The 22,611-nt window shown below is 44.5% G+C and overlaps 1 long non-coding RNA gene across 1 annotated transcript in view; it reads left to right on the forward strand.

Moving 5' to 3' along the window:
• Positions 1–728: 728 nt before the first annotated feature.
• Positions 729–22,611, forward strand: part of LOC140429351 (uncharacterized) — a 104,251-nt gene continuing 82,368 nt past the window's right edge. Inside the window, exon 1 of the long non-coding RNA XR_011949052.1 lies at positions 729–804. This is a non-coding gene — a long non-coding RNA (uncharacterized lncRNA). The remainder of the gene's footprint in view (positions 805–22,611) is intronic.

Genomic DNA, 22,611 nt, shown 5'->3' on the forward strand with positions numbered 1-22,611 from the left:
TATGGCAGATTCCAGTCTGGAAATAATTATGCCAGCATCAATAAGAGGGATTGTCCTAAAGCTTTACCAGATTTTTGCCTTGCTATGAATTGCTCAAATGGTGAGAAGCAATAATTGACCCTCATCCAACAGTGATGAGTTTGGTAAGTTAGTGAACTACCTAGATTTCATTCAACAAAAATTCATGCCCTGTTGGACAAGAGCTAATGGAGAAGTGAATAGATTTCTGAATACCTTGATGAACGTGATCTGTGCAGTAACAGTTGAGAGAAAATCATGGAAGCAAAAGCTGTACGACAATTATAGTGCGACTTCTCACTCGACTACTGGAAAACCTTGTACATTCACATTTTCACATCCGCCTTCCTGATGTACACGATTGAGAACAGAAGGATCAAATGAAAGCAATGCAGAGCAAAACATGAAATGTAGTGCTACAGCACTAACGCTAGGAGATAAAGCGCTTGCAAAACGTGATGGGCATGTGGAAAGCAAACCATGCACTATGACGTACAGTCATTTGTTGTGAACAACAAAAATGGATCAATGATCACTGGTAAGATCGCCATCAGATTAATTTTCATATTTTTGAAGGTGCAGTGCTTCACAACAGTGTCAGATGCTTCATTGTCCAACTCTTTCTCAAGAAAGTCACATTTTTGTATTGATCCTGTACCCTTACCTTTAAATTATGAACTAGGTTCTCTATTTCATTATTCTACCCTTCCAGATTGTATTTATCATTCCAAGAGAGACAGAAGACATGTCACAGAGTCTGGGCTGATCACAGAATGATGTAACATGGTAGGAGACCATTTAGCTCATGTTGCCTGTGTCGGCTCTTGGAAAGAGTTATCTAATTTATTCCATTCCTTTTCCCTCTTCCCAGAGCCTGAAAGTTTATCATTTTCAAGTATTGAATTTGCTTCCACTATACCTTTACTGTGTGAAGAAAGGTCCTAATGTCACCTCTGGTTCTTTTTGGAACTACCTTAAATTTGTGTCCTCATGTTACTATCCATTCTGCCTCTGAAAACAGTTTCTCCTTATTTACCCTGTCAAAACCATTAATAATGTTGAACTCCTCAGTAATTTTCTCTTAAACTTATTTGCCCTAAGGACATTAGTCTCAGTTTCTCTAGTCTTGCCACTTCACTGACATTTTCGTCCCTGGTTCCATTCTAGTAACTCGTCTGCATTCTCCAAAGGCCTTGACATCCTTCTTAAAGCCTGGTGCACAGAATTGATCACAGTACTAACCAGGGATTTGCATAATGCTTTTTTACTCAATGCCTTTATGTAGCCAAGGGTCCCATTTCCCTTTTTTTAATATAAACATTTTATTGCGGTATTTATGATTTTATAACAATAACCGAAGAAACAGTGTACATACAAATAGTGCAAAAGCCGTCTTCCTCCTTCGCAGGTCCCACCTTTACTAACACCCTACTCTAAACTAAACTAAACCCCAACCCCCCCCCCCCCCACCCCCTTTTCTGCTGACGGTTAATTTTCCCCAAAGAAGTCGATGAACGGCTGCCACCTCCGGACGAACCCTAACATTGACCCTCTCAGGGCGAACTTGATTTTCTCCAGACAGAGAAAGCTAGCCATGTCAGTTAACCAGGTCTTCGACTTCAGGGGCTTTGAGTCCCTCCAAGCTAATAATATCCATCTCGGGCTACCAGAGAGGCAAAGGCCAGAACGTCTGCCTCTTTCTCCTCCTGGATTCCCGGGTCTTCCGACACTCCAAAAATCGCCACCTCTGGACTCGGTGCCACCCTTGTTTTCAACACCTTGGACATGACATCCGCAAACCTCTGCCAGAATCCCCTAAGCTTCGGGCATGCCCAGAACATATGGACATGGTTCACTGGTCCTCCAGCACACCTTGCGCACCTATCTTCTACCCCAAAGAGCCTGCTCATCCGGGTCACTGTCATGTGGGCCCGGTGAACAACCTTAAATTGTATCAGGCTGAGCCTGGCACATGATGTGGATGCGTTGACTCTGCTCAACACATCCGCCCAGAGACCATCCTCTATCTCTCCTCCTAACTCCTCTTCCCATTTGTCTTTCAGCTCCTCGGTCTGCGTTTTCTCTGACCCCATGAATTCCTTATAAATGTCCGAAACCCTCCCTTCTCCCACCTACATTCTGGGAACTACCCTGTCCTGTATCCCTCTTGGTGGTAGGAGTGGGAATGTTGAGGCCTGCCTGCTTAGGAAGTCCCGCGCTTGCAGGTACCTAAACTCGTTCCCTCCCGTATATTCAAACTTTTACTCCAACTCCCTCAGGCTGGGAAAGCTTCCCTCTGTAAACATATCTCCCATTCTCTCGATCCCTGCTCTCTGCCATCTCCGGAACCCTCCATCCAAAAGAAGATCCAACATCTAAAATTCATACCTCCATCCCCCATCAGAGCAAATGCAAACTTCAACTCACACAGCTCAGCCGCAGGCCCCAAATCAATACAGAAGGCATTACAGATAACGTCCAAAAACAAAAACTTTTTTAACATGAACGCTGCAGCAAAGTTCAGTTCAAACACCTCAGCCTGCTACCAGCCCTTTCCTTCTGACAAAGCCCATCGCTTCCTCGGGCGACTCAAAGTAGAAATGTTGCTCCTCATGAGTGACTCAAAGACGGGCCGGATACAGCAGCCCAAACTTGACCTTCTTGAAAAGATCGACTTTATTTAGTTGAACCCTGCTCTTCTGGCAACGACCGCGCTCAGATCCTGGTATATACACAGGATGCTGTTCTCTCATTTACAGCTCCGTGTCTGCCTGGCTCACCGTAAGATACACTCCTTGTCCAGGTACCTGTGGAATCTCACCACCATTGCCCTCGGGGGGGGTCCCCCACACGCGGCTTCCTTGCGCGTGCCCTGTGCGCCCTGTCCACCTCCAAGGGTAAGGTGAATGGCCCCTCCCCCAGTAACTTCTCGAACATGCCCGCTATGTATGCCCCTGCATCCGTTCTTTCGGATCTCTCCAGGAGACCCACGATTCTCAAGTTCTGCCGGCGGAACCTGTTCTCTAGATCCTCCACCTTCTCCTGGAGCCTTTTCTGTTGGTCTCTCAACATCCCCACCTCCAACTCCACTGCAGCTTGGTGCTCCTCCTGCTCTGTCAGTGCCTTCTCCACTTTCTGGATCGCCCGATCTTGAGCATCCAGTCTGAGTTCCAGTCGTGCAATCGACTCCTTAATTTGGTCCAAGTATTCCTGTTTGTGCTTGGCGAAGCCCTCCTGTATGAACTACATCAGCTGCTTCATCGACCGCTGGGTCGTCGAGCCAGGACTCCGGTCATCCGCCATGCTTTCTCCCGCTGCAGCCTCAGCCCAAGCCTTCTCTGTTCGTCTATTTCTTCCTTTGCGAGCCCTCCTGGTCTGCCGCTCCATGCACTGATTTAGGATTCCTCTTCATAATTGCATCCACCATCAATTTTCCGAATCAGATCCGACAAAAAATCGGGGGAAAAGGTCCAAAGGTCCGACCCGAGTGGGAGCCACCAAATATGCGACCTACTCCTTCATAGCCGCCACCGGAAGTCCCCATTTTCCTTTTTTTTTATTTAAAAAAAAATTTAGAGTACCCAATTCATTTTTTCACCCCAATTAAGTGGCAATTTAGTGTGGCCAATCCACCTACCCTGCACATATTTTGGGTTGTGGGGGCAACACCCACGCAAACACGGGGAGAATGTGCAAACTCCACACGGACAGTGACCCAGAGCCGGTATCGAACCTGGGACCTTGGCGCCGTGAGGCTGCAGTACTACCCACTGCGCCACCATGCTGCTCTCCATTTTCCTTTTTAACAGCCTTCTTCACTTGTCTTGCCATCAATGAGTTGTGTACACACACAAAGTTCTTTCTTTCCTGCATCCTCTGTAACATTATAACATTCAGTTAATATTGTCTCTCCTCATGCTCCCTACCAACATGAATCATTTCACAGTTTTGTGCATCAAATTTCATCTGCTGTGTCTGCGCATTTTAGCAGACTGTTCATCTCCGCCTGAAGACTTGCTAGCATTCTGTTATTCCAGGGGTCGATAGTCCGGCATTCAGTTCAGGAACAATGATTGCATAATCTCTCTCAGAGAAAAATCTGCCCTAAGGACAAAGAACAATTAAAATGGATGTTGAAATGAAAAGGGCCATAAATCTCTTGGTTAGTTGATATATGGTTTTCTTTAAAGGAAACATATTTGTTCAAATGTTTAAAGGAAACATATTTGTTCAAATGTTTACAACAGTACTGTAGGGATATTCTACAGCTCAGTTAGAGGTCCATTTATTAGAATGTCTTGCATTCTCAGGCTATTGTCATGTTGAACCTGGCTGTTGGTTTTCTTAACAGCTATATGTAATTCATTGGATGCTGCATAGTATCTTCCATATCTCCATAATGTAAGATATTGGCGTGATGCTCCTGAGTCACCATATGCAATAAACCTATTCACAAGACTGATGAAAAGTTACTACAGCCTATTTTGTACAGAGGGGGTGTTTCAGGAATGACTAAAATGTTTACACCGTCAATTAGATTTTAATGTTTTTAAAGAAATTTGCTTCAATTAAATAGTTAAAACCGGTACGTCACAGGTATAATTAAAATAGCGAGTATAGCCATAATAAAGCTCCAAAATAAAGAAAACACAGCATTATTCTTCATTACAATAAATCCGTGAGTAAAAATTGTTCGCATTCTTTTCCAATTCATTGAACGGATTGTAAAACAAAAGATTCAATTACTGGAGAAAGTTATTTTCTCTAAATCAAACAAAGAACCAATAAAGACAGCTCTAAAATGTCAAACCTTGTGGCCAAATGATAATTTGTTGTGTTCTTACAGGTGACAACATTGCAATAAGTAACTAGCTATGCCTTATCGCAACCCTTCTTAAATTTGAAAATCTCTTATCGAGTCACTCCCTTTACATTCTCAGTTCGAGTCAAAAAGGTCCAAATTATTTTCCAAATTATTTCATAACAAAATCCTTCATCACCTGCAATGACCTTAAATCCATCACTTTTTAAATTGGAGGCGTGACTGTGCTTTCACCCTTTGCTGAAACATATTTATTACAATCTCTTTTTATAATACCCCTTGTTTAAATTTAGCCTTTCGGTGTTTTAAACAGAATGTGAATTATATTCTATAAATGATAATGTAACATCATGCTGATAGCACCACCTACAGAAACACTTCCGATGGAATGTTGTGACCCCCAGCCACCTTATGTAAAATTTACATATGGATGCATTTATCAGAATAGATATTTGCACAGCTATTCATCTGCTGAGAACAAAAGCTTTAACGTATGGTGTTTGTGACAGGATGCTATTTATTTCAGGCATCACAACAACTTGTACATAGCTAGTTACATATGTTCATAAGATATATTACTGAGCAGACTGGATCATTAATTCTGCTCTGCCATTCGATCATGGGTAATCTCATCCTGACCTTAACTCCACCATCCTGCCCGTTCTCCATTACCCTCCAGTCTATTACCAATTAAAAATCTGTCTAACTCCTCCTTAAATTTACTCACTGTCTTAGAATCCACTGCACTCTGGGGTAGTGATTTCCATAGATTCACAAACCTTTGGGAGAAGTAGTTTCTCTTCAACCCTGCCGAGAAGAGGAAGCATCTGCTCCACGTCAACTTTATCCATACCTTATATCATGTTGTATACCTCAAGTTGATCTCCTCTCATTCTTCTAAACTCTGTAGGCCTAAACTGTTCAACCTCTCTGCATACAACAAACCCCTCATCTCTACAATCAATCGAGTGAACCTCCTTTGAACTACATCTAATGCGACTACAACTTTCCTGAAATAAGCAGACCAAAACTGTGCACTATACTCCAGATGTAACCTCACTAATGTCTTGTATAGTTGCAACAACACTTCCTTACTTTTATACTCTATTCCTTTCGCTATAAATGTCAACATTCCATTTGCTTTCTTTATTATCTGCTGTTACCTGCATGCTAGTTTTCTGTGGCTCGTGAACAAGGACTCCCAGATCCCTCTGCAACATAGCATCCCAAAGTCTCTCCCCATTTAGATAGTAAGTGGCCCTCCCATATTTCTGACCAAATGCATGACCTCATACTTAGGCACAAATGAAGAAAATCTGAAATTGCCTTAGTAGGTGGTGAGGGTGAGGGAATGATGACTTGAAGGTAACCAATAACGGTGGCAAAATGATATAGAATCATAGAATCATAGAAGTTTACAGCATGGAAACAGGCCCTTCGGCCCAACCAGTCCATGCCGCCCAGTTTTTACCATTAAGCTAGTCCCAGTTGCCCGCACTTGGCCCATAACCCTCTATACCCATCTTACCCATGTAACTATCTAAATGCTTTTTGAAAGACACAATTGTACCCGCCTCTACTACTACCTCTGGCAGCCCATTCCAGACACTCACTACCCTCTGAGTGAAGAAATTGCCCCTCTGGGCCCTTCTGAATCTCTCCCCTCTCACCTTAAACCTATGCCCTCTAGTTTTAGACTCCCCTACCTTTGGGAAAAGATGTTGACTATCTACCTTATCTATGCCCCTCATTATTTTATAGACCTCTATAAGATCACCCCTAAGCCTCCTACGCTCCAGGGAAAAAAGTCCCAGTCTATCCAGCCTCTCCTTATAACTCAAACCATCAAGTCCCGGCAACATCCTAGTAAATCTTTTCTGCACTCTTTCTAGTTTAATAATATCCTTTCTATAATAGGGTGACCAGAACTGCACACAGTATTCCAAGTGTGGCCGTACCAATGTCTTGTACAACTTCAACAAGACGTCCCAACTCCTGTATTCAATGTTCTGACCAATGAAACCAAGCATGCCGAATGCCTTCTTCACCACCCTGTCCACGTGCGACTCCACCTTCAAGGAGCTATGAACCTGTACTCCTAGATCTCTTTGTTCTATAACTCTCCCCAACGCCATACCATTAACTGAGTAGGTCCTGGCCTGATTCGATCTGCCAAAATGCATCACCTCACATTTATCTAAATTAAACTCCATCTGCCATTCGTCGGCCCACTGGCCTAATTGATCAAGATCCCGTTGCAATCCTAGATAACCTTCTTCACTATCCACTGTGCCACCAATCTTGGTGTCATCTGCAAACTTACTAACCATGCCTCCTAAATTCTCATCCAAATCATTAATATAAATCACAAATAACAGTGGACCCAGCACCGATCCCTGAGGCACACCACTGGTCACAGGCCTCCAGTTTGAAAAACAACCCTCTACAACCACCCTCTGCCTTCTGTCGTCCAGCCAATTTTGAATCCAATTGGCAACCTCACCCTGGATCCCGTGAGCTTTAACCTTCTGCAACAACCTACCATGCGGTACCTTGTCAAAGGCTTTGCTAAAGTCCATGTAGACAACGTCTACTGCACTGCCCTCATCTACCTTCTTGGTCACTCCCTCAAAAAACTCAATCAAATTTGTGAGACATGATTTTCCACGCACAAAGCCATGCTGACTGCCCCGAATCAGTCCTTGCCTCTCTAAATGCTTGTAGATCCTGTCTCTCAGAATACCTTCTAGCAACTTACCTACTACAGACGTTAGGCTCACCGGTCTGTAATTCCCGGGCTTTTCCCTGCTGCCCTTCTTAAACAAGGGCACAACATTCGCCACTCTCCAATCTTCAGGCACCTCACCTGTGGCTGCCGATGATTCAAATATCTCGGTTAGGGGACCCGCAATTTCCTCCCTAGCCTCCCACAACATCCTGGGATACATTTCATCAGGTCCCGGGGATTTATCTACCTTGATGCGCTTTAAGACTTCCAGCACCTCCTCCTCTGTAATATGCACACTTCTCAAGACATCACTATTTATTTCCCTTAGTTTCCTAACATCCATGCCTTTCTCCACCGTGAATACCGATGAGAAATATTCATTCAGGATCTCACCCAACTCTTGTGGCTCTGCACATAGATGTCCTTGTTGATCCTTAAGAGGCCCGACTCTGTCCCGAGTTACTCTTTTCCCCTTTATGTATCTGTAGAATCTCTTTGGATTCTCCCTTGCATTATTTGCCAAAGCAATTTCATGTCCCCTTTTTGCCCTCCTGATTTCCCTCTTAACTCTATTTCGACAATCTCTATACACTTCAAGGGATCCACTTGATCCCAGTTGCTTATGTACGTCATATGCCTCCTTCTTCTTTTTGACCAGAGTCTCAATATCTCGAGTCATCCAGGGTTCCCTACTTCTACCAGCCTTGCCCTTCACTCTAAAGGGAATGTGCTTACCCTGCACCCTGGTTAACACATTTTTAAAAGCCTCCCATTTACCAGCCGTCCCTTTGCCTGCCAATAGTCTCCCCCAATCTACCTCTGCAAGTTCCTGTCTGATACCATCAAAATTGGCCTTGCCCCAATTAAGAATTTTAACTCTTGGGCCAGACCTATCATTCTCCATAGCTATCTTAAAACTAATGGAATTATGGTCACTTGTCCCAAAGTGATCCCTCACTAGCACTTCTGTCACTTGCCCTTCCTTATTTCCCAAGACGAGGTCAAGTTTTGCCCCCTCTCTAGTCGGTCCATCCACATACTGAATGAGAAATTCCTCCTGAATACACTCAACAAATTTCCCTCCATCCAAGCCCCTAATGCTATGGCTGTCCCAGTCAATGTTGGGAAAGTTAAAGTCCCCTACTACTACCACCCTATTATTCTTGCAGCTATCTGTAATCTCCTTACATATTTGCTCCTCAATTTCCCGCTGACTATTTGGGGGCCTGTAGTACAGTCCTACCAAGGTGATCTCTCCCTTCTTATTTTTCAGTTCCACCCATATAGACTCAGTGGGCGAACCCTCGGATATATCCCCTCTAAGTACTGCCGTGATGTTCTCCCTAATCAAAAACGCCACTCCCCCTCCTCTCTTACTTCCTGTTCTATCCTTTCTATAGCATCTGTACCCCGGAACATTGAGCTGCCAGTCCTGCCCCTCCCTTAGCCATGTTTCAGTCATAGCTATAATATCCCAGTCCCATGTGCCCGTCCATGCCCTGAGTTCATCCGCTTTGCCCGTCAGGCCCCTTGCATTGAAATAAATGCAGTTTAATGTAGACCTTCCTTGCTCTCTGCCCTGCTTTCTCTGGTCATGCTTTACACACTCTCCCTTCCTGCCTTTTGTTTCTGTCCCCACTGACTTCCTACATCGGTTCCCATCCCCCTGGCACATTAGTTTAAACCCTCCCCAACTGCACTAGCAAACACCCCCCCGAGAACATTGGTTCCGGTCCCACCCAGATGCAGACCGTCCGATTTGTACAGGTCCCACCTCCCCCAGAATCGGTCCCAATGTCCCAGGAATTTGAAACCCTCCCTCTTGCACCATCTCTCAAGCCACGTATTCATCCTAGCTATCCTGTCATTCCTACTCTGTCTATCACGTGGCACTGGTAGCAATCCTGAGATTACTACCTTTGAGGTCCTACTTTTTAGTTTAACTCCTAACTCCCTAAATTCAGCTTGTAGGACCTCATCCCGTTTTTTACCTATATCGTTGGTGCCTATATGCACCACGACAGCTGGCTGTTCACCCTCCCCCTCCAGAATGCCCTGCAGTCGCTCCGAGACATCCTTGACCCTTGCACCAGGGAGGCAACATACCAACCTGGATTCTCGTTTGCGTCCGCAGAAACGCCTGTCTATTCCCCTTACAATTGAATCCCCTATCACTATAGCTCTGCCACTCTTTTTCCCGCCCTTCTGTGCAGCAGAGCCAGCCACGGTGCCATGAACCTGGCTGCTGCCACCTTCCCCTGGTGAGCCATCTCCCCCAACAGTTTTCAAAACGGTAAATCTGTTTTGGAGGGAGATGACCGCAGGGGATCCCTGCACTGCCTTCCTACTCTTCCTCTGTCTGTTGGTCACCCTTTCCCTATCTGCCTCAGTAATTTTAATCTGCGGTGTGACCAACTCACTGAATGTGCTATCCACAACTTCCTCAGCATCGCGGATGCTCCAAAGTGAGTCCATCCGCAGCTCCAGAGCCGTCAAGCGGTCTAACAGGAGCTGCAGTTGGACACACTTCTTGCAGATGAAGGAGTCAGGGACACCAGAAGGGTCCCTGACTTGCCACATCTCACAAGAGGAGCATGACACGGGTCTGAGCTCTCCTGCCATGACTTAAACCTGAAGTTAAATTTGAACTACACTACACAGCTAAGAGAAAGTCAAAGAGAGAGAAATCACTTACCAGTTACAAGCCAATCACTTACCTGCTGGCTGTGATGTAATTGCTCCAGAGACTCCCTCACAGCTCTGCTTCTCTGCACCTCCTTCAGGTGAGCACCAAATTCCCTTAACTAGTTAATTAATTTACTTAATTAATTTGATTTTTTTTTTTTTTTTTTTGTCACTCCCCTCTTACCCGAACTCAGCCTTACCCAAACTCAGATACACTCTGTTTGCCTCCAGCACTCTGTTTCTATAGGCACTTCAGCCACACCCTTTGTATCCTTCCTGATTTACAGTCAGCCAATAGGCCTGCTCCCAAAACTGATCTCTCTCCCGAACAGCTGACGCAAGGTAAGGAAGTGGTTAATCAGTACTTACCTCACCCACGGCGCGCCCTTTTAAACTGTCCCCTCTGCCTCGCAGCTCCCGCGCTTTTTGAAACTCCCGCGCTGTTTCCAAGGTCCCGGCTCCCTCTCTCTCCCGAACAGCTGACCTGCAAGGTAAGGAAGTGGTTAAGCAGTACTTACCTCACCCACGGCGCGCCCTTTTAAACTGTCCCCTCTGCCTCGCAGCTCCCGCGCTTTTTGAAACTCCCGCGCTGTTTCCAAGGTCCCGGCTCCCTCTCTCTCCCGAACAGCTGACCTGCAAGGTAAGGAAGTGGTTAAGCAGGGGCGTGATTCTCCGTAATCGGCGCGATGTCCGCCGACCGGCGCCAAAAGCAGCGCAAATCAGTCCGGCATCGCGCCGCCCTAAAGGTGCGGAATTCTCCACATCTTGAGGGGCCGAGCCCTTACCTTGAGGGGCTAGGCCCTCGCCAAACTGATTTCCGCCCCGCCAGCTGGCGGGAAAGGCCTTTGGTGCCCCGCCAGCCGGCGCGGAAATGACTGCCGGGCGGCGCATGTGCGGGAGCGTTAGCGGCCGCTCACGGCATCCCCGCGCATGCGCAGTGGAGGGGGTCTCTTCCGCTTCCGCCATAGTGGAGACCATGGCATAGAGTGCCTCCAAGGCATAGGCCTGCTCGCGGATCGGTGGACCCCGATCGCGGGCCAGGCCCCCCCCCCCGCCCCCCAGGACTCCGGAGCCCGCCCGCGCCGTCTGCTCCCGCCGATACGGTAGGTGGTTCAATCCACGCCGGCAGGCGTGGGTTGACAGCGGTGGGACTTCGGCCCATCGCGGACCGGAGAATCGCCGGGGGATTCCCGCCAACCGGCGCGCCACGATTCCCGCCCCCGCCGAATATCCAGTGGTGGAGAATTCGCAACACGGCGGGGGTGGAATTCACGCCAGCCCCCGGCGATTCTCCGACCCGGTGGGGGGTCGGAGAATCGCGCCCATGAACAGTGGACCAGAATCAAAGAATGAAGGCTGAGTTGGGATTTGAGCCACAGAAGGATTTGTGAATTAGGATGAGAACTCTGAAATTATAGAGGAGAAGAATGTATTGCTATGGGAACAGGGGTGGTAAATATATGGGCCTTAGGAGGAGGGCAGCAAAGTAATAAATTAGTTTGAGTTTCTCTACAGTGCAGATTGAGAGACTGAAGAGGAAACCATTGGAAAAGTTGTCTGGAAGTGACAAAAGGCATTAATTAAGGTTTTATTATCCATGTACAACAACTCAATTGTGCCTGGTGCGACTGCCATAATAACAGTAAAACTAGAAACAAATTTACTTGGTAATTATACATCATGCAGACAATAAAATGTCTCTGGTCATGGATTTAAAGCTTTAATTTAACCATGATGGTAAAACGATATTCCTAAATTGCTTGTCTCACTTTGGTTTCAAATACTTTTTGTGAACGATTTTATTCCCCTTTACAACTTAGAAGACAAAGCTTCTTTAAAAGGAATCGGTTTGTACCACCAATGTACAATGAAGATGCACAAGCCCGTTAATTGTATTGGGGTGAATTTTAATTTCACTGAAATAAGTAGCCAGCTCAAAACTAGTCAGAATGAGGTTAGATATTGTTGTAAAAGGAAAGTAAGTTAACTCTGTAGTAAAAAATATTTGGGAACTACAGTAAAAATTGATAAGCTCTGCGATGGCTCAATTGGTACAATGTGTTGCTGGTGCATACAGACAAGTTCCCAGGTTTAATTCGCATTCTGTGCTGACTTAGCCCATCTCAGCTCCTGCAGCATTTGAAGCTTGGCTGAAATATGCTGAGCGCCATGGATGGAAGTCACCTGGTGTCCTCATTCTTGTGCCTCGATACACGAGGAAGTGAAAATGGGTGAGAATTTCTGTGAAAAGAGAGAAACCCCAGAGGTTAAATAACATGCGAATTTTCATTAACACAACATGGGACCATAAGTTATGATAATGCGCTGCAGCAAAACTAGTGTGTCTTCTCCAGGGTGCAAGCCTTGGCAAGGGTCCCCATCTTGACCTTCTCGGTTGGGTCCAAAGGAATGCAAAACACTATGTTTGGTACTGGCTAGGTTGTAGAAATTGCTGGAAAGTTGACATACTTACGTATCACACTGCCTTTGGGCTGCACTCCAGTTTTTTGCCAGGCTATATTTACTCCCTTATTTATTCACCTGAGGAATCCACAAGACCAGGCTGAAGCATTTGCAGCCAGAAATGCTGAGTGAATGATCCATCTCAGCCGCCTCCGCAGGTCCCTATAATCACAGATGCTACACTTCAGCCAATTTTATTCACTGCAACTGATGTTAAGAAATAGTTGAAGGCACTGGATACAAACAAAGGCTATGGGCCGTGACAACAGTCCAGTAATAGTACTGAAGACTTGTGTTCAAGAATTGGCTGCGACCCTAGCCAAGCTGTTCCAGTACAGCTATAACACTAGCATCTTCCTGACCATTTGGACAATTGCGCAGGAATGTCCTGTCCACCAAAGGCAGGACACTTCCAACCAGGCAAATTACCGCCCATCAGTCTACTCTCGATTTTCTTTCCTTATTTTCCACTTCAGGGCAATTTAGCATAGCCAGTCCACCTACCCTGCACATCTTTGGGTTGTGGGGGTGAGACCCATGCTATCACGGGGAGAATGTGCAAACTCCACATGGAGTGTGACCCGGGGCCGGTATCGAACCCGGGTCCTCAGCGCCGTGAGGCAGCAGTGCTAACCACTGCACCACCATGCTGCCCAGTCTACTCTCGATCATCAGAAAAATGTCAGAAGTGGTTGTCAAGTGCCACTTAGCAAGAACTATTCACTGATGTCCAGATTGGGTCCTGTCAGGGCCACTCCTGACCTCACTCCAGTCCGAGTTCCAAAATGGAGAAAGGAGCTGAATGTCAAAGGTGAGGTGAGAGCGACTGTTCTTGACATCAATGCAACATTTGATGAAGTGCGGCATCAAGGAGCCCTGACGCCAATGGGAATCATGGGAATATTTTCCATTGATTGGAGTCATACCTATCACAAAGGAAGATGGTTGTGGTTGTTTAAGGTCAATCATTTCAGTCTTGGTGCATTATTGCAGGAGTTCCTCATGGTAGTGTCCTAGGCCCGACCATCTTCAACTGCTTCATCAATAACCTTACTTTTATCATAAGTTCAGAAGTGCAGGTGTTTGCTAATGATTGCACAGTGTTCAGCACCATTCAAAACTCTTTAGGTACTCAAGCAGTCCGTGTCCATATGCAACAACGCCTGGACAACATTCAGGCTTGGGCTGATAAACGACCGATAATACTCATGCCACACAAGTGCCACGCAATGATCAGATCCAAGAAGAGAGAACCTAAGCATCTCCCCTTGACATTTAATGGCATTACATCACTGAATCCCTCACTATCAATATCCTGCTGGTTGCCATGGACCAGAACCTGAACTCTTACGGCCATATAAATACAATAGCTCCAAGAGAGGGAAAAGGCTGAGATTTCTGAGGCGAGTAATTCACCTTCTGACTCCCCAAAGTCTATCCACCATCTACAAGGCACAAGTCAGTGATGGAATACTCTCCATTTGCCTGGATGAGTGCAGCTCTAAGAACACCGAAGAAGCTCAAAACCATCCAGGACAATTATAAGCAAAATACTGTGGATGCTGGAAATTGGAAATAAAAACAGAAAATGCTGGATAAACTCAGGCCTGGCAGCATCTGTGAAGAGAGAAACACAGTAATCGTTTCACATCCATATGAATCTTCTACAGGGCAGTTCCATGTGTTACCATGAGGAGACTGAGCAGAGAGAGGACTTGGCAAATGAGAAGCTGTGTATGGACAGGGGGTGTATTTGCTTCTCCCTTTCACATTGCTGCCAGCCAGCGATGTAGACTGAAAATGAGAAGCAAACTAGAACACTAATAACTGGAAGCAAGCTAATTCTTTTCATTAGTGCACTGATGCAATGTGTCGACCTGCTGGGCAAAAAAACCTGCATCCACCATGCACTCCTCTGCAGTAGGTAGACCTGTACAACACATGTGAGACAGGAGAAAAGGCCGAAGAGTTTCCAGTTTTGCTGCCTCAGATATATCCTCAGCTTCTCTTAAAAGGTCTTGGTCAAATACCGAGAGATCCTGAAGAATGCTAATTCATCAGCATCCACTTCTTACTAAGTAATGATGTCTAACCAGGCTGGACTACATTCATCAGATGCATGAAAGCCATTTAACCGTAGACCACCTGTATGGTGAACTAGCCTTTGAGTGATGACCTGCTGGATCATCATACCTCTGCCACACGGACACCTGCAAGCGAGATATGAAGATATGAAGCGACATGGATAACTGGGAGGGTCATGTCATCTGGAGGCTGAAAGTCTGAAGGAACATTAAAAGAGGCAAGGTGAAACAGAAACCTCAACAGACTGAGAAGAGAGCCCAGGGAAAAAAAAGGTGGGCAGCTTATCCTGCAATTTCTCAGCCCATTGTCTTCATCTGCAACAAATGCGGCACAGACTACCATTCCAGAGTGGGGCTCCTAATTCATACCAGGCCATGTTCAACATAAAGGTTACCACCAAGGCACAATCAAAACTATTATCTAACAAAATGGAAACCAACTTTAATTGTCGAGGTTCACACAAAAACAGACGCCTTACATAAGGTTTTGAGCGAGAGTCTGGAACCTCTGGAATTAGAACCAACCAAAGCTAGGAAATAGAGGAGAAAATTGGAAAAATCTGCTTTTTTAAAATGACAGAAATGTAGTGTTATATGCCTGCAAGAAATGTATGGAATTGGTCTGCTAAGTGAGAAGATTACAGGTGTAAGGCAGTAGCAGAAGGAGCTAGGACGTTTGAGTAGCAGGGCACAGTCAAACCATTCTAAACTGCCACATGCAAATGCAAGACCCTGATTCCCAGTGAAAAGCAAGCAAACACTTTGTGTAGTGACAATAATAGTCCGAAATGCTTATTTTATTCTTTGATGGGATGTGGGTATCACTGGAAAGGCCAACAATTGTTCCCATCCTAATTGCCTTGAGAAGGTGGTGATGAGCTGTCTTCTTGAACCTTTCAGTTCATCTGGTGCAGGTATACCTGCAGTGCTATTAGGAAGAGAGTTGCAGGACTTTGATCCAGTGACAATGAAGGAAAAGCAATATAGTTCCAAGTCAGGATGTCTAGTTTAGAGAATGACTTGCAGATGGTGGCATTCCCATGTGTCTGCTGCCTTTATCCTTCTAGGTGGTAGAGTTCATGGGTTTGAAAGGGGCTGTTGAAGGAGCTTGGATGAGGTGCTGAGTGCATCTTGTAATGATGTGTAGACTGCTGCTGCTGCATGGAGGTGCTGACCAAGTGCACTTCTTTGTCCTGGTTCGTGTAAAGCTTCTTGAGTGTTGTTGGAGCTGCAGTCAACCAGACAATTAGAAATTATTCCATCACATTCCTGATTTGTGCCTTGTAGGTGGTGAACAGTTTTTGGCAAGTCAGGAGATGAGTTACACAATTCAATTCCAAGTCTGTGACTTGTTCTTGTAGTCACAGTTTTCATATGGCCTGTCCAATTCAGTTTCTGCTTGTTGGTAACCCCCAGGGTGTTGATAGCAGAGGATTTAACGTTGAATGTCAAGGAAGGATGCTTAAATTCTCTCTTCTTGGATATGGTCATGGCCTGGTACATGCGTGGTGCTAATTTTATTTGCCACTAATCAGTCCAGGTCTGTATGTTGTCCATGTCTTGTTGCATTTGGACACAGACTGTTTCAGTATCTGAAGAATTGCGAGTTGGTGCTGAACATTGTGCAATCACCAACAAGCATCTGTACTTCTGACCTTCTGGTAGAAAGATGTTCGCTGATGAAGCAGCTGATGGTTGGGCCAAGGACACTACCCGAGGCACTCCTGCAGTGATGTACTGGGTTTGAGATTGCCAAATGTTGTAAATGTAAAGGGAGGATCTGAGGAAGGCCTCCTTTCTTTCTATCCTCGGGATTTATTTCCAGAGTCCTGGCAATTTGATTCCTCAATAAAAATCACAAATAACATATTATTATGTTTCTATCACATTGCTGTTGGTGGGAGATTGTTGAGTGACAATTCACTGCTATGGTTCCTATCTTACAGCCCTGACAACAATTCAAAACTATAATATTGACTGCAATGTGTTTTGGGAAGTCTTGAGGTTGTGACAGGTGCTGCATAAATGCAAGTCTTTTTTTTATTTCACCCTGATCACTTAGCTTTGTTGGCCTCGGTCTTGGTTAAATCTTTAGTATATTGTCCCATTAATCTTGCTCCCACGTCTCCGAATGCTGCAGTCGTGGTCCTTTTTAGCTGTTTTGGGGCCCACCATGGATACGTTATGACCCATTGACCCAGAAACATGGGCTGGTTTCATGATGAGGTCCTGCCTCAATGAAAAAATCTAACCTATGTCCACAGACACTGCATTTGTTTCAGTTGCACAGATTTCATAATCATCAGGCGGCGTGTTTGGGCTGCATTGATTAAAAATGGAGAAACTTGTAAACAACATAGACCTAACTTGTTTATTGTGCAGCTTTGTAAACATATAATGTGTGCGTTCTCCCTTCTCTACCTAAAACATGAGCAATCTCTTTACAAACTTTGAAATGCACAGTGGCAACTGAATAATGACTTTAGAGAGTAGATTCAGAACACGCATTTAAAATTTAAGAATAATCCATTTTAGGATTGTAATGAAAATCTTTCTTGTCTGAGAAAACTCAATTCAGTAAAATATAAAACTGTTCTAATTATTGGTGTGAAGTTTGGCACTTGTGAATTATTGAAAAGCAGATAGTAGGATATTATGAGCAATTAAAAGGATCTTAATGAGTCAGGCTGTAATTCTAACTTTGTTCAAAGGGAATTTGCCAGCCGTTAATCCAATGTGAAAATCTAACATACTCAGGCATGCTGTAAAGTAAAAAGGAATCCGAAAAAGATCATTATTTCCAACTTAACAGTTTAATATTAAATCGGAAGTATTATTACTTGAGATAAATATTGTGTTGATGGCTTGAGGCTGTTGAAAGAGTTGCATTAGAATTTTCTCTCATTCACAGTCAGTGAGAGAAAATTACACTCTTCAATTGACCATGATGTAATCTTATAAAAATAAAGAACTGTTTTGCAAGACATTTTTTTATGTCTGGGTAGTTGATTTCTTGGTTTATTTTGTGCTTATCATGATGAATAATGTCAATATTCTGCAGTGGCATAGCTTCACTTTCAGCATTCGGTGTTGGCATCAAGCAGTTCCAAGTCAAACAAAGTAGAAGTCAAATGCAGAATAACATTCCCATACTCTGCAGAAATTTCCAAAAATTACTCCCTACAAAAGCAGTGCCACATTTCCATCTAACATAATCATCCTTGTGACCTCTCTGAACAATTTAGTGCCAGTAGGGAGATTAACTTTGCAAGTCTGGTCAGTGGTGGATAAATACTGCTTAATCTTTGTGCACTGGCAGCATTCAAATTTCAAGCACCAAGTTGACCGCCATAGTCCTGATCTCTCGTATTATTTGCTGTGAAGCATTATAGAGGTATTAGGCAGCAATCAGTAAAAGGACATCCAGCATAGTTATAGATAACAATGGAGAATCAAATAAAATGTAAGGATATACAAGAATGTCCGAAGTACAAAATTGGGTGTATTAATTTCAAGGCTGTGTGACTGGACTAATAATCTAAAGAATGAGAGTTTAAATTCCACTCATGACGGTTCAAGAAAATGAATTCAGTTTCCTCTTGAAAAGCTGGAAATCAAACCCGGTATCAGTAGAAAGGACCATAAACTGTTGGATTATCATAAGAACCCAACTAGTTGACTTATTTCTTTAACAGAAAAGAACGCTTGCCATTTTTTCCTGGTATAGAGCCTGTGAACATAAGAATACAGGAGTTAGGAAGTGGCCTAGATAGACTGTGAGTCCACTATACCATTCAATATGACCATGGCTGATCATCAACTCTACTTTCCACATGCTCCCCATATTTCTTGATTCCCTGAGAGACCAAATACCTTTCTATTCCAGCATTAAATACAGTCAACAGTGGACTATCCAGAACCTTCTGGAGTGGTGAATTCCAAAGATTTACAACCCTTTGAGTGTGACCAATCTCTTAATCCTGAAACTGTTCCCATGTTCTTGTTTTCCCAGCCAGGCGAAACAACCTGATCAAGCTCCTTCACAAACTTGTATATTTCAATGAGGCCAACTTCCACTCTTCTAAACTCAATATAGGCCTCACTCAAGGGCAGCACGGTAGCACAGTGGGTAGCACTGTTGCTTCACAGCTCCAGGGTCCCAGGTTCGGCTCCAGGGTCCCAGGTTCGATTCCTGGCTTGAGTCACTGTCTGTGTGGAGCCTGCACGTTCTCCCCGTGTCTGCGTGGGTTTCCTCCGGGTGCTCTGGTTTCCTCCCACAAGTCCTGAAAGACGTGCTATTAGGTAATTTGGACATTCTGCATTCTCCCTCTGTGTACCCGAACAGGCGCCAGAATGTGGCGACTAGGGGCTTTTCACAGTAACTTCATTGCAGTGTTAATGTAAGCCTACTTGTCACAATAAAGATTATTATTATTAGGCCCAATTTACTCACCCTCTCAACCCTGGATCCAATCTGGTGAACCTTTGCTGTGCTGCTTCCAATGAAAGCATATCCTTCCTTAAATATGAAGACCTAACCTACACATAGTATTCCAAGTGTGGACTCACAAAAGCACTATATGAATGTCGCAAAGTTTCCTCATTCATGTACTCCTACCCTCTTGCAATAAAGGCCAACTTGCCATGTACCTTCCGAATAACTTGATGTACCTAAATGCTAATTTTCTGAATTCCACAATTCAATACACCCAATTTTCTGTGAACATCAACATTTACAAGTTTCACACCTTTAAAAAAAAATCTGCTTTTCCACTCTTACAACCAAAGTGAATAATCTCTCAGTTTTCATTATTATATTCCACCTGCCATTTTGTTAGCTCACTCACTGAATCTGTTTATATTTCTTTGCAGCCTCAATGTGTCCTCCTCACAACTTACATTCCCGCCCAGCTTGTATCATAAGCAAAGTTCGCCAAATTACTCTGTCCCTTTGTCTAAGTCATTAATATAGGTTGTAAAAACTTCGGCCCCAGCACTGATGCTTGCTTTCTTGAAAATAATAGGAACGTAGAAATTAGGAGCAGGAGTTGGGATACATTTTGTTTCCTGCCTGTTTATCAATTCTCTATCCATGCTAATATATTACCACCTACTCCATGAGCCCTTATCTTGCCTATTTGTGTGGCATTGAATTGAATATTTTTTCAGAAATCCGAATATACTTCATCTCGTTCCACTTTATCTAGTGGGCAGCACAGTAGCATTGTGGATAGCACAATTGCTTCACAGCTCAAGGGTCCCAGGTTCGATTCCGGCTTGGGTCACTGTCTGTGCGGAGTCTGCACATCCTCCCCGTGTGTGCGTGGGTTTCCTCCGGGTGCTCCGGTTTCCTCCCACAGTCCAAAGATGTGCAGGTTAGGTGGATTGGCCATGATAAATTGCCCTTAGTGTCCAAAATTGCCCTTAGTGTTGGGTAGGGTTACTGGGTTATGGGGATAGGGTGGAGGTGTTGACCTTGGGTAGGGTGCTCTTTCCAAGAGCCGGTGCAGACTCGATGGGCCGAATGGCCTCCTTCTGCACTGTAAATTCTATGATAATCCTACCAGTTTCATCCTCACAAAACTCCAAGAAATTTGACAAACGCTATTTCACTTTGTCAAACCATGTTTAGTTTGCCTGATCACACTGATTTTTTTAAGTGCATTGTTAAGACTTCCTTGATAGGGGCTTTTCACAGTAACTTCATTTGAAGCCTACTTGTGACAATAAGCGATTTTCATTTAATTTCATAACCGATTCCAGCTCATTCCTGACAATTCATGTCAGACTAACTGGCCTGCAGTTCCCAGTGTCCTCTCGCCATCCTTTCTTGAATAGCAGTGTCACATTTGTTCATTTCCAATCTGTTGGGACTGATTAAGAATCTTGGGAATTTTGGATAATCGTAGCCAGAGCATCCACTACCTCTGCAGTTATCACTTTTAGCACCCTAGGATTCAATCATCAGGTCCTGGGGATTTTTTGGATTTTAGCCACTTACGTTTTTCCAGTAATTTCTCTATGCTGATATTAATATTCTTTATTTCTTCACTTTTTAATATCTACGCTTCCCTCTATTTCTGGGATGCAACTGAGAAGACAGGCACAAAATATTTGGTCAATGTCCCTGCTATTTTTTTAATTTCTCATAATTTCTGCTGTCTCTGCTCCTAAGGGACCAATGTTCATTTTAGCTACTCTTTTCCTTTTTATGTACTTGCAAAAGGCATTATCATCTGTTCATTATGTTCCTGGCTAGTTTTTTAAAATTTTCTTCTTTATCAACTTTTTGGTGGCCCTTTGCTGGTTTCTAAAACACTCCCAATGCTGAGGCATGCTACTATTCTTTGCAATCTTATAAATTTTTCAATTAATCTCATTCTATCCTTAACTTCCTGAGTAAGCCACAGATGGACCTATCTTGTTAAGTTTTTGCTTTTCAATGGAATATATTTTCTTTTTAAAAAAATATTTTTATTCTCCTTTTTCACATTTTCTCCCAAATTTACACCCACCAACAATAAACAATAATCAGTAACAAATATGTCAATCCCCATATCGATAACAACGATCCCATCCTCCCACCAAACCCCAAACATTAGCCCACATGTTCACATAAACAAATGACAAAAAGGAATCAGGATTCACCCATAGTCACCATTAACACACACAGCCCCCCTCCCCCCAACCCTCCCACCCAAACGCCCCAACTAATGTTCGATGTTATCCAGTTCTTGAAAGTGCATAATGAATAATGCCCATGAATTGTAGAACCCCTCCATCCTTCCCCTCAGTTCAGACTTAACTTTCTCAAGAGTCAAGAATTCCAAGAGGTCCCCCCGCCACGCCAGGGCACAGGGTGGAGAGGTTGCTCTCCAACCTATCAGGATCTACCTTCGGGTGACCAACGGGGTGAAGGCTACAACATCTGCCTCCGCACCCGTTTCCAACACTGGCTGGTCCGACACCCCGAATATGGCTTCCGGGGGGCCCGGGTTGAGTTTCACGTGCACCACTTTAGAAATTACCCTAAAAACCTCCTTCCAGTAATCCTCTAGCATTGGACAGGACCAAAACATATGAACGTGATTAGTCCGTCCCCCCCCCCCCCCCCCCCCCCCCCGCAACGTTCGCACACATCTTCTACTCCTTCAAAGAATCGGCTCATCCTTGCCCTCATGAGGTGTGCTCTGTGTACCACCTTCAGCTGTATCAGCCCCAACCTTGCGCACGAGGTGGAGGCGTTCACTCTCCGGAGCACCTCACACCAGAACCCCTCCTCCATATCCTCTCCCAACTCTTCCTCCCACTTTGCTTTGATCCCTTCCAATGGTGCCTTCTCCTCTTCCAAAATAGCTCCGTAAACTGCCGACATTACCCCTTCTCCAGTCTCCCTGTCGTCACCACCTACTCCAGCAATGTGGAAGCTCTGTATCTCCTTTCTGGCAAAATCTCGAATCTGCATGTATCTAAATATTTCCCCCTGCTCCAACCTATACTTCGCTTCCAGCTCCTTCAATCCTGCAAACCGACCCCTAAGAAACAAATCTTTTAGTGTCTTAATCCCCTTCTCCTCCCTTTTCCAAAAATATCCATCCAACTTCCCTGGCTCAAATCTGTGGTTCCCCCGAATCGGCATTTCCCTTGACCCTGCCCCCAACCCGAAGTGTTGTCAAAACTGCCTCCAAATTCTCAATGAAGCTATTATTACCGGACTCCCTGAGTATTCCCCCGGGGCCATCGGGAGCGTCTCTGTTAATGGAATATATTTTCATTGAATATTTTGAATTCTCTCTTTGAATATTTACTGA

Source organism: Scyliorhinus torazame, chromosome 9, assembly GCF_047496885.1.
Source record: "Scyliorhinus torazame isolate Kashiwa2021f chromosome 9, sScyTor2.1, whole genome shotgun sequence".
Classification (NCBI taxonomy): domain Eukaryota; kingdom Metazoa; phylum Chordata; class Chondrichthyes; order Carcharhiniformes; family Scyliorhinidae; genus Scyliorhinus; species Scyliorhinus torazame.